The sequence below is a fragment of the Salmo salar genome, chromosome ssa23 (assembly GCF_905237065.1).
Source record: "Salmo salar chromosome ssa23, Ssal_v3.1, whole genome shotgun sequence".
NCBI classification, from domain to species: Eukaryota; Metazoa; Chordata; class Actinopteri; order Salmoniformes; family Salmonidae; genus Salmo; species Salmo salar.
The window spans coordinates 37076618-37085827 of record NC_059464.1 but is presented as its reverse complement, the minus strand read 5'-3'; positions in this window follow the sequence as shown (position 1 = coordinate 37085827).

Below are 9210 nucleotides of genomic sequence, written 5' to 3'. Positions count from 1 at the left end.
TTGCCTATATTTCCTATTCATTTTGTAAATCATTTCATGTATGCTTTCATGGAAAACAAGGACATTTCTAAATGACACCAAACTTTTGAACGGTAGTGTACATACACAGAGAGACAGCGAGAGAGAGAGATAGATGTTACTGGAAGCAGCTCTAAATACCTTATAATTACTCTGTCTGTCTTGAATGGTTACAGAGGCAATAACGTCTAGATCGGCCATATATTGAGAGTTTAAAGTTCCTTGGTGTCCACATCACCAACAAACTAACATGGTCCAAGCACACCAAGAAATTTGTGAAGAGGGCAAGACAAAATCTATTCCCTCTCAGGACACTGAAAAGATTTGGCATGGGTCCTCAGATCCTCAAAAGGTTCTACATCTGCACCATCGAGAGCATCCTGACTGGTTGCATCACTGCCTTGTATGGCAATTGCTAGGCCTCTGACAGCAAGGCACTACAAAGGGTAGTGCGTATAGCCCAGGACATCACTGTGGCCAAGCTTCCTGCCTTCCAGGACCTCTATACCAGGTGGTGTCAGAGGAAGTCCCTGAAATTTTTCAAAGACTCCAGCCACCCTAGTCATAGACTGTTCTCTCTGCTACCGCACGGCAAGCGGTACCGGAGTGCCAAGTCTATGTTTAAGAGGCTTCTAAACAGCTTCTACCCCCAAGCCAAAAGACTCCTGAACATCTAATCAAATGGCTTCCCAGACCATTTGCTTGGCTGGTGACACTGACTGTGATTTATTTAGAATTCAAGGCACACTTAACCAGCATGGCTACAACAGCATTCTGCAGCAATACGCCATCCCATCTGGTTTGCGCTTAGTGGGACTATCATTTGTTTTTCAACAGGACAATGAGCCAAAACACACCTCCAGGCTGTGTAAGAGCTATTTGACCAAGAAGGAGAGTGATGGAGTGCTGCATCAGATGCCCTGGCCTCCACAATCACCAGACCTCAACCCAATTGAGATGGTTTGGGATGAGTTGGACCGCAGAGTGAAGTAAAAGCAGCCAACAAGTGCTTAGCATATGTGGGAACTCCTTCAAGACTGTTGGAAAAGCATTCCAGGTGACTACCTCATGAAGCTGTTTGAGAGAATGCCAAGAGTGTGCAAAGCTGTCATCAAGGCAAAGGGTGGCTACTTTGTAGAATCTCAAATATAAAATCTATTTTGATTTGTTTCACACTTTTTTGGTTACTGTATGATTCCGTATGTGTTATTTCATAGTTTAGATGTCTTCACTATTATTCTACAATGTAGAAATTAGTAAAAATAAAGTTAAACCCTTGATTGAGTTGGTTTGCCAACATTTTTGACTGGTACTGTATATGCTCAGCCTGCATGGATGATTCTGGCTATGGTGGCTCCGTGCTGCCATCTACGGTTGCTTTCGTTCCCAACAGTATTACATTGTTGCCAGATACAATATAGAAATAATGCAACAGATCCAGCATGAACAGATTGTGGACTGATGGACCTCCAGATATATGTAGGCAATCACACACCATCACACTCATAGAGGCATTTGCTGTTGAATCTTAAATGATGGCTGTCAAAACTGACTTGACTGGTCAGAGACTCTTACACAGTACTTGTAATTGATACATCTGCCACATGGACGTGTCCGTTTTCATTGCCAATGAGGCAAACCAAATACGTGTTAATCTAGGATTCACTCCTAGGTGTCTAATGTATGTCAAGCAATCAGTTCTCTGACATTGATTTTTTTTCTCTGATTTCATCATGTGAAAACACCCATGTGACATGCCCAATAGTAGCAATCTGCAGCAGTTCAAACCAATTAAGGAAGTGAAGACCGGCAATGTGATTGATCTCTATTAAACAAAGTACACAAACCGGACCATCATGCCCTGATTAAAACACGAATAACAGAGGTTTAATTACATCAGCAAATATGAATGACAATAAATAGTATGTGTCAGACGGGCAAAGGGGGTCAGTCTGAATGTGAAGTGGGCGGTTGACATCACTGGCGTCGGTTCTGTGAAGGGGGTCAATAATGTCCAGGGCTACATAAGGCGACCGCACAGAGGGACCCTACATTCTCTCTGAGGTGTCGGTCACTCTTCTGATTCGTGCCACTCCAGACCAAGGTGAGTACTTTCCTTGTTCCTCTCTATTAGATCTGAGGAGCCACCACCATTTCAGCTAAATGGAGCAATTGAAGGGGCTTCTAAGGCTGCATTTAGACAGCCAGCCCAGTTCTGATAATATTTCCACTAATTGGTCTTTTGAAAAATCACATCAGACCTTTTCACATCAGATCTTTTTCAGAGCTGATGTGATTGGTCAAAAAATACCAATTATTGGAAAACATATAATATTTGGGCTGCCTGTCTAAACACAAGCTAAGTGGTTGAGTTGCTGCTACTGCTAGCATTGTTAGTGTATCACTGTTGTGTTTGTGCTCAGATCTGGGAACATTTATCATGTACAGTATGATTATTTAAAATATATTTTTTGGGTGGTCAGATTATGTGACTTGAAGACTAGACCTACTGTAGAACATTTGTCTTGTTAGTTCCAAACTATTGAAGTATTTTTCCAGGTTAACATCATGGCCTTTCTCATCAGTATGGGACAGATGCTACTGCTCACAACCATATTCTTCCACCATACAGCATCCCTTCCTCTGTGGGAGAGGTAAGATTTTCTTGTCCACTCATTTATAACTCACCTTGCCTGATCTGGATTTCAATACCTTTGGGCCCCTGCAACTTAATATCATATCATGTCATCACCACAGTAACCAGGGGGATCTGGAGGGGATCATCAGGAGTGAGATCAGTCATTTAAAAACCCAGTCCCTGTTCGCCAGGAAATATGTGGATGCCCTAGTTGAAGCCAGACTGAGATAGGTTACACAGTGGCCCCGTCCATGCTCCTCTTATAAACCAATTTCTCTCACTATGAAGGCTTCATATGTGACATACACAGTGCCTTGCAAAAGTATACATCCCCTTTGCGTTTTTCCTATTGTTGTTGCAATACAACCTGTAATTTAAATAGATTTTTATTTGGATTTCATGTAATGGACATACACAAAATAGCTATGAAGCCCCTAAATAAGATCTGGTGCAACCAATTACCTTCAGAAGTCACATAATTAGTTAAATAATGTCCACCTGTGTGCAATCTAAGTGTCACATGATCTGTCACATGATCTCAGTATATATACACCTGTTCTGAAAGGCCCCAGAGTCTGCAACACCACTAAGCAAGGGGCAAACACCAAGCAAGCGGCACCATGAAGACCAAGGAGCTCTCCAAACAGGTCAGGGACAAAGTACAGATCAGGGTTGGGTTATAAAAAAATGTCCAAAACATTGAACATCCCACGGAGCACCTTTAAATCCATTATAAAAAAATATGGCATCACAACAAACCTGCCAAGAGACAGCCATCCACCAAAACTCACGGACCAGGCAAGGAGGGCATTAAATAGAGAGGCAACAAAGAGACCAAAGATAACCCTGAAGGAGCTGCAAAGCTCCACAGTGGAGATTGGAGTATCTGTCCATAGGACCACTTTAAGCCGTATACTCCACAGAGCTGGGCTTTATGAAAGAGTGGCTAGAAAAAAGCCATTGCTTAAAGAAAACAATGTGCAAACACGTTTGGTGTTCGCCAAAAGGCATGTGGGAGACTCCCCAAACATATGGAAGAAGGAACTCTGGTCAGATGAGACAAAAATGTTGCTTTTTGGCTTTCAAGGAAAACGCTATGTCTGGCGCAAACCCAACACCTCACATCACCCCGAGATCACCATCCCCACAGTGAAGCATGGTGGTGGCAGCATCATGCTGTGGGGATGTTTTTCATCAGCAGGGACTGGGAAACTGGTCAGAATTGAAGGAATGATGTATGGTGCTAAATACAGGGAAATTCTTGAGGGAAACCTGTTTCAGTCTTCCGGAGATTTGAGATCACTTTCCAGCAGGACAATGACCCTAAGCATACTGCTAAAGCAACACTCGAGGGGTTTAAGGGGAAACATTTAAATGTCTTGGAATGGCCTAGTCAAAGCCCAGACCCCAATCCAATTGAGAATCTGTGGTATGACTTAAAGATTGCTGTACACCAGCGGAACCCATCCAACTTGAAGGAGCTAGAGCAGTTTTGCCTTGAAGAATGGGCAAAAACCCCAGTTGCTAGATGTGCCAAGCTTATAGAGACATACCCCAAGAGACTTGCAGCTGTAATTGCTGCAAAAGGTGGCTCTACAAAGTATTGACTTAGGGGGTGAATAGTTATGTTTTTTGTCTTATTTCTTGTTTGTTTCACAATAAATCATATTTTGCATCTTCAAAGTGATAGGCATGTTGTGTAAATCAAATGATACAAACCCCCCAAAAATCTATTTTAATTCCAGGTTGTAAGGCAACAAAATAGGAAAAATGCCAAGGGGGTGAATACTTTTGCAAGCCACTGTAACCGCATTGGTTAAATATTCTAATGAGACCATATCGGCAAGATAAGCACTAGTACTAATGTTTCTACCACTTCATTGATCTGCCTACTATTCTAGTCAATCTAGAAGATCGGGCCCACAGACGAGACAGTTGGGGGACATCGAGTTCTCCAACCGATACGCTGAGTACCTGAGGTCCAAAGCAAAGCACAGCTCAATCTGCGCCTTCCTCCAACGCATGCAGAGTGTTAAGAAAAGGTAATGTCACTCATAGAAATCTAATTACTATCACGTAACCTTGACTTGAATGTGGATGTCTGTTTTATACAGATCTATTTTTTATGACATCACCAGGGTCATCATATTCTCTCTCTCTCTCTCTCTCTCTCTCTCTCTCTCTCTCTCTCTCTCTCGCTCTCTCTCTCTCTGTAACAGAACATGAACAGAGTAAACAAACATATTCATTACCATATGTGTTGGTGTTTCCTGCTGTACGTGTCAAAACTCATAATAATTTCATATATCAATGTATCACTGCATGCTTGTCCACAGTGGGTTAGGAGCAGATACAGAGGTCAACCTGCTGTTAAAGCAGTACATGTGTCCCAGTGTCTACCACTGGGCAGACTGAGTTATAACTGAGTTGTAACTGGAGGACAACAGGGATGGAAATGCGGGAAACGACTGACGTCTCTCCAACTGGACTACCATGGAAGACTGACTACCTAATGTTACAGTAGTAAACAATGGATTGTTTAGACATTTTAAGATTCTATTCTATTAGATGTAATGTTTAATCAGTCATGGAACTATATGCTATTTAGAGGTCTCAGGGTGTAATAAATATATTTTGTGAGTGTGAATTAGGCTAATCTGTAGTTATTTATAAGTTGTCATAGTGATTTAGATATCTAGTTTCCCACCTGTATCACCAGTGTCTGTACCACTTTACAGTAACACAGTAACTTTCATGATTAACAAACTATTTATCAATATGTACATTTAAAAACATTTATAAACATTACAAGTAATGAGCATTTATAAAATCTAAAGTAATGGCTAGTTTATTAACGTTATTATAAAGTGTTACCCAAGTATCTGCAGTGGTGTAAAGTACTTAAGTAAAAATACTTTAAAGTACTACTTAAGTAGTTTTTTGGGGTATCTGTACTTTATATTACTATTCATATTTTTGAAAACTATTACTTTTACTTCACTACATTCCTAAAGAAAATTATGTACTTTTTACTGCATACATTTTCCCTGACACGCAGAAGTACTCGTTATTTTGAATGCTTAGCAGGAGAGAAAAGGGTTCAATTCGCACACTTATCAAGAGAACATCCCTGGTCATCTCAACTGCCTCTGATCTGGTGGACCGCCTAAACACAAATGCATTGTTAGCTATCTGTCAATAAAACAAACAAGGAAATTGTGCTGTCTGGTTTGCTTAATGTAAGGAATTTAAAATTATTCAATCTTTTATTTTTACATTTGATACCTTAGTATATTTTAGCGATTACATTTTCTTTTGATACTTAAGTGTATTTAAAACCAAATACTTTTAGACTTTTACTCAAGTAGTATTTCACTGGGTGACTTTCACTTTTACTTGAGTAATTTTCTATTAAGGTATCTTTACTTTTACTCAAGTATGAGAATTGAGTACTTTTTACACCACTGAGTATCTGTAGACTGGGTATGTAAAATGATACCTGATACTATATAAAGACTGTTATGGAGTGATAGCTGATACCATATAAAGACTGTCATGGACTGATACCTGATACTATATCCTGTCTGGGCTAGGGGGCAGTATTTTCACGACCGGATGAAAAACGTACCCAATTTAAACAGGTTACTACTCTGGCCCAGAAACTAGAATATGCATATTATTAGTAGATTTGGATAGAAAACACTCTGAAGTTTCTAAAACTGTTTGAATGGTGTCTGTGTGTATAACAGAACTCATATGGCAGGCAAAAACCTGAGAAAAAGTCAACCAGGAAGTGGAGGATCTGAGAATTGTAGTTCTTCTTTCTAGTCCCTTTCGAAACTACAGTATCCGTGGGGTTACGTTGCACTTCCTAAGGCTTCCACTGGCTGTCTAAAGCCTTCAGAAAGTGGTTTGAGCATTCTCCTGTCACTGGGCAGATAATAGGAGCTCAGTTTCTGAGTGGACTGCCTGGCAACAAAGGGATTGGATATGTGCGGTCACGCGAGCACACTGTTCCTTCTTTTTCTCCTTGAATGAATACGCTATTGTCCGGTTGGAATATTATTGCAATTTTACGTAAAAAATACCATAAAGATTGATTTTAAACAGCGTTTGACATGCTTCTAAGTAGTGGTAATGGAACATTTTGACTTTTCGTCTCTGGTTCCGTGCTCGCCTTTGGATAAGGGATCTGTACGCACGAACAAAACGGAGGTATTTGGACATAAATATGGATTATTTGGAACAAAAACAACATTTCTTGTGGAAGTAGCAGTCCTGGGAGTGCATTCTGACGAAGATCAGCAAAGTTAAGAAAATATTTCTAATACTAATTCTGAGTATAGGTTGCCCCGAACTTGGCGCGTGCTCACCATGATGGCTGAGCTATGTACTCAGAATATTGAAAAATGTGCTTTCTCCGTAAAGCTATTTTAAAATCTGACACAGCGGTTGCATCCAGGGGTAGTCTATCTATAATTCTTTAAATAATTGTTACATATTTTGTCAACGTTTATGATGAGTATTTTTGTAAATTGATGTGCACATTCACTGAAGGTTTTGGTGGGAATACATTTTCTGAACATCACGCGCCAATGTAAAATGCTGTTTTTGGATATAAATATGAACTTTATCGAACAAAACATACATGTATTGTGTAACATAATGTCCTAGGAGTGTCATCTGATGAAGATCGTCAAAGGTTAGTGCTTCATTTAGCTGTGTTTTGGGTTTTATTGACACATGTCCTTGCTTGGAAAATGGCTGTGTGATTATTTTTGTCTATGTACTCTCCTAACATAATCTAATGTTTTGCTTTCGCTGTAAAGCCTTTTTGAAATCGGACAATGTGGTTACATCAAGGAGAAGTGTATCTTTCAAATGGTGTAAAATAGTTGTATGTTTGAGAAAGTTGAATTATGACATTTTGTTGTTTTTGAATTTGCCGCCCTGATATTTCACTGGCTGTGTCCTGCAGGTGGGACCCGCTAGCGTCCCACGTAGCCCATATAAGATATAAAGACTGTCATGGACTGATACCAGACACTACATAAAGACTGTCACAGACTGATACCTGATACTATATAAAGACTATCACGGGCTAACCCCTTTTCTTTGCACATTGATCTGATAACAAGTTCCCTGCTTTAAGTGTTGGTTTAAAGTGTCTCAATGGTGATTTTTCCAGTCATCCATCAATGAGCTGCAGGTTTTTTTTTATTGTTGTGAATCGATGTGCTTGGTGACAACAGTCTTCCTCAGGCCAAATGACCAGGGTCAACTAATCTGTACCATGCATATAATGAACATCAACATAATGCGCGGAACTGTTAAAGGAATTTTGAATTAAATGTGTACTTGAAGCAATACACATACAGACATCCTGACATGCATAACACAGAGTTGGTTATCAGAGGTCTCACCTGTACTCTGAGGCTTCAGCTTTGAGTACTTTGCGTATAGTCCAGTGGAGACTCCTCAGAGGAGGAAGGGGAGGACTATCCTGCTCAGTGAATTTCAAAAAAATCAAAATACTGAAACATTTCAAAAGTTATCCTTTTTTTGATAAAACTATACTAAATATATTCACGTCACCAAATAATTGATTAAAACACAGTTTTGAAATTAAGGTCTACAGTTGCCTCAACAGCACTCTGTAGGGTTGCATCATGGTGTAGCCAGACAACAGCTAGCTTCCGTCCTCCCTTGGGTACATTGACTTCAATACAAAACCTAGGAGGCTCATGGTTCTCACCCCCTTCCATAGACTTACACAGTAATTATGACAACTTCTGGAGGATGTCATCCAACCTATCAGAGCTATTGCAGCATGAACTGACTTGTTGTCCATCCAATCAGAGGATCAGAGAATGAATCTAGTACTGAAAGCAAAAGCTTCAGTTAGCTAGCACTGCAATGCATAAAATGTGGTGAGTAGTTGACTCAAAGAGAGAGACAGACAATAGTTGAACAGTTTTGAACAAATTAATTTCTTCAAAATTAAGGAGAAGCAAGAGAGAGGAGATACTTTTTAAAACTTTTTATTTCACTTATCTAGCAAATGCAGCTATCTAGTTCAGCCTACTCAAACACCCGGCTCAAACAGAGGTATGCTATGTTAGCTAGCTGGCTATGATTATCCAACACAACACTGGAACTCTTTTTACCTAGTATTGTGACAACAATGTAGGCTGTGTGTAGCAGTTATGTTATGGTTTGGCATGGAAAGATTTTTTTGACCTGGTCACATACAGCTGATGTTTTGTGCATTGAAGTCCACAAGAGAAGGGAAAAGGTAAGAGGAGGACAGCACGTAGATGCGAGAAGGAATACAACGTGGCTGCTATGAATGTGAACTGTGTTTACGTGTGATCAGGGGTGTATTCATTATGCCGCTTCAATTGAAAAAGAAATGGGGATAAACATACTTGAATTTGTCCAATAGAAACTCTTGTTTGCAACTGTCGGACTAATTATTACACCTAAGATCAGCTAGATGCAGGCAAGAGTGAGAAAGGTGGTATTGAATGTGTCACTGTCTGACCATGTGTTAC